The following is a 4,647-nucleotide window of genomic DNA, read 5'->3' on the forward strand; positions in this document are numbered from 1 at the left end:
GAAAAAGAGTTTGTGCGATGATGTTATTGTAGCGTTAGGCAGTTAGTTGAAAAGAAGAATGTTAATCGAAGGTTTTTATTTTTATTTTAAACGAAACCGTGGAATTTTTTTCTTTTCTTTTTTTTTTTTTTTTTTTTCTTTCTTTTACGAGGATTGCGAAGACGAATTTTATATTCGTATATCCAACTTTGCGTATAAATTCTTTTGAAGAAGGGAACCAATATATTTTGTAATTACGATTTATGATTGGAAATTCCAATGCCCGAGTTCTCAATGTAAATAATATGTATGCTCGAATATAAACTAAACAACAAAAATTTTACCAGTGAAAATTCATTGAAGCAAACAAAAATTGAAAACTATTTAGAAACAAATTATTATTATTTGCACAAATAATTCGCAGCTGCAACGTTCAGAGAGAATATAAAATTGTGTACAACGTTGCACAACGTTCTGTTAAAACCAATTTAGCAATTACGCGTGATTAAAATTCATAACTACACACACCCCGAATATTCACACCCCGAATCATCCTCCTTCTTCCGCCCTCGGCTATCTCACGATCTTTTTTCTCGGGGATGACTTTGATTAACTCGTAATTCCCCGTTGATTCCCGCCGATAGCTCGAGCGACATCCTGTACGCCCTTCCCCTCCTTCTCTCTTCTTAAAAATTCCATCGAGGCGACTTCTCAAAAAACTCTCTCAAAGTAATTGACCAACTGACTCGCGCCTCTCTCGAGGCGGAGAGGAGCGGGCGCGATCGAGGGTAGGGATCGAGTTATCGGTGGCGGCCGATCGATAAATTACATATCAAGCATATGAAAAAGACGATGCGTGTTCCCGATCCTCCCTGCTACCGGTAATAACTTGGTGGATGTTTATCCGCGACAACGATGGATTCGTATCGCGCAAATGATCAGTGATAAATTGAGTCACGATCCACGAGGCGAGGAGGATCGAGGTGAGGAGGAGAGAAAGAGAGGGGGAGAGGTTAAACCCTTCCTTCGTGTCTCCCTTTAGACCGCCGAATCTGTCGTCTGGTGGAGAGAGATGCACCAGCATTCGTCCCTTCTCTCTCTCTCTCTCTCTCTCTTTCGAGGGTTCCTCTCTAATAACACGTTGCCGACGTTGCCCGGCCAATATATTAATTACCGCACAATATATTAATTATCGAGCCTGTAATCTCGCCGATGCGCGCCGTCACGCCAACTTGTTCGTATCATCTACTTTTTGGTAGTTTGGTTTGTCGTTTCCGCGTTTTTTTTTATTTTATTTTCGCCTCTCGAGATATCTTTATCCCGGACGAAGATCGAGGAGAGATGAAGCGGCGGACAAATTACGATTAAAAGTTATTATTACGAAATACGGTGAAATTGAATTTACAATTTGGGTGGAGGTTTTTAATCTTTGGATATATTTAAATTAAAAATCTATTGAAATCGATGGTTTAATTTTTAGAGAGAGGAAATAAGAAAAATAAAAGGTAATTTTAATAATGATCCGTTGTTGAATTGAAAAAGGGGGGCGAACCAGATATGCGTTACAGTTAATTGAGTAATTTCCTTTGCGAAAGGATTAAGAATTCTAAAAATTGAAAAGAAGCAAGCCACTGCTCGACCGATTAAATCAGCGTTTACCTTTTTGCCAATCTTGTTGTCAATCCGTTCCACTGCACGCATACTGGCGATAAATCACATCTTTGGAATTTCTCATTGCCCAACCTGGCACGGGAGAACTTCCAGCACTTCGAACTTCGCATTAAACGTTTCTCTCGAACTGCCTCTTTCTTCGATCCTTGTCACCGAGCGCGTGGCAAAAAAGCTACGCTTTCGAAACAGGAATTCGATTCACCCATACTAACCTCCAGCCAAGGAACAATCTACTCTGTGTAACCTCCGTCGCCTCAACCCCTCACCGTTTTACCGATCAAAAATTCGATTCGATTGCCTGCTCGAAAAAAGAAATGGTAAAACGCAAGGTGGCTCGCGTAACAATCTAGTGTCCATCTGGAGTTCAACGCCGCTTATTACGGCGCTTGTAAGGGGCCACGTGTGGGACGAAGTTGGGGGTGAATCTGTTGATTTTTCTCTCATTAGTCAACGACGACGAGCGACGACAGTCGGGATAATACACGCCCTGAATGGAACACCCACGTGCACACGGAGGCGAAGGATAACGATTGCACGCGTTCTAGAACGAGCAACAGGGAACGTATAGAGGTACGGTGTCGTCGTTATCTTCGACATTAGCTAATTTGCCACCTTTTTTGCCGTGGATTCAGATAGTGGGTGTGTACAATATACATGTATATATAGAAGAGCATTGAAGGTACAAAGGCGGATTTTTAAAGTGAAACGATAATTTTTGCGAATAATTAATATATATTCTTCAAAAAATTCGCGGTTAATGCAATTTTATGAAAAGTCGTTAAATTCAAGAATATTAATTATTTTATCGAGAAAATCAATTCTCGATTAATCAAACGTATAAAACGTTTCGTCACGTACTTTCTTTCTTCCGCAATGTATCACCTTCGAATTAATCGTCAATTTAGATCCCACCTCTGAATCCCGCTTAACGTCGCGATATTCCAGAAGAGTAAGCGCGGCTAGCCGCATTCCACCGGCGATCCCTCTGACCCAGGTAAACATCCGTTTTACCCAGATCCCCGCGTCGATATACGAATCTCTTTGATTGCGTGGAAGACGTAGTGCGGATCGTGGTCGAAATCGCGAAACGCTCGGTTCACGATCCTCTCGCATACCGAGCAGGTCCTCTCGATCGAGGGAACCGATACTCGATCGGAATTCAAATGAGACACCGTGTTGTCGACGTGGCCCGGAGCGTCCCACCGCGCATACCCCCGCGCGGGCCCCACTCATATATACCCTCCCCCGCGCGACGGAAGTCGTCTAGATCGCGTCATCTCGAGGTGGTCTTATTAAATCAAGAGGTGACCGATCGCCGTGGACGATAAAGCGCTTTACCTGTCGACAGGTGGATTCGTTTCACATTCGTTCGAAACGGTTGTTCGTTCGAACCGCAGCTCCCGATCTCTCGATGATTCCCGAGATAAAACGAAGCGCTTAAAAACCGTAGGGGGACGTCACGAGTGTCACGCACTTGTAACTATGATCAACATAGGCTGATATAGAAGAGGGACGGTGTGATTAACAAAATGGGGGAATTATGGATCGTGGATCGTGATATGCTTGAGTGTTTGGGTTGAATTTGTGTTTGTTCGTAATGGGGAATTATTCTTTCTTAGGATTCGTTAATTTGTTTAGAGAAAGTATTTAGAGAGATTTATTTTTGTAAGAAAATTTCTAGATTTTTCGTGAAATCGTTTGGAAGAGTAAGGGAAACAAATGGGTCAAGAATATATTTGGTTGTTAATTTTCTTCAGAATGTAAGTGAGCATGTTCAATTTTTGATATGGTTGTTGCTATGGATACATTCGTATCGAGGCACGTCCTCCACGATATCTCGCAATCGACTACCAATACAATTCACATTCGCCTTTGCGTCCACGAGAAACAATCGATCGGCTCGCGATGTGGCTGCAGCTGCTGACACAAATCGGCCCTGGCTACCGGTAATTACCGGCTACAAGAATCATTTGGCGTAATTGATGGTTTCTCGTGGGCGTTTTAAACCTCGAACCCTAACAATCGCACTCCCATTTCGCTCCAACAGAAATGTAATTTCAATCTTGGCTGTTGATCGATCGAATTTCGTGTTTCGATTCATAATGTTTCGTTTGTAACATTATTGTCGTAGACTCTTTTTATATTTGTTCTGTGTAAAGTATCTCGATAATTCATCGAGAATGAAGAATCTCGTATTTTTTTTTTTTTTTTTTAAATATATAACCGTCGATAAAATCGTTGTATACGATATAATTTTATTAGCAATATTTCTAAAACACGATAGCGGTCTCCTTTCACGAACCGGCGGTAAATATTATTATACCCAATAATAATATTTTTACTATCATTTCTAAATTATTCACCGTATATTTTACTCTCGTATAATTCATTTTTATATCCATTCCATATCGTAAAATTAACCTTATTATCGTTTTCGAGTAAATACGAAAGATTCCACGATCAATTTATTGTTTCACATTGGCCATAATTTGTTACTGCATCTTCTAAAACCGCCCGCTATAATCAATATAATTACAATCGAGTCAATCAAGTTAGATCAAGCAAATCGAGTAACATGCCATTTTCTTATGGATCCAGCTTTAAAAATTCTCCTTTCTTTTTACAATCGGCCTTCAAACGATCGTCTCGTAGAAATTAATCCTGTTATTTTTTTCCCTACACGCGAATAAAAATCGAGGTTTGACGAATCGAGCAACATCGGTGGTCCATCTGGGCCGACCAGGCCAAAAGTCGAAAAGTCATGTGTCGTGTCAAGAAGGAATCGGTCGAGAAGAAGAAGAGGGGAAAAAAAAAAAGAAAAGAAAGGAAAAGAAAAAGGAAAATAAACGAATAAAAGAGAAAACATGGGGAAGGGATCGAGGTTGAATCTTCTCTCGGCCGATCGAGCATCCGAGCAAACGAGGCGATTTAAATGTATCGAGAATCTGCGACGAGCGCGAAACGATCGCAATCGGTCACGACGCCTCCACCTGCATT

This window comes from Apis laboriosa, unplaced genomic scaffold (assembly GCF_014066325.1).
Source record: "Apis laboriosa isolate Shangri-la unplaced genomic scaffold, ASM1406632v1 scaffold54_cov153, whole genome shotgun sequence".
In the NCBI taxonomy this organism is placed as follows: Eukaryota; Metazoa; Arthropoda; class Insecta; order Hymenoptera; family Apidae; genus Apis; species Apis laboriosa.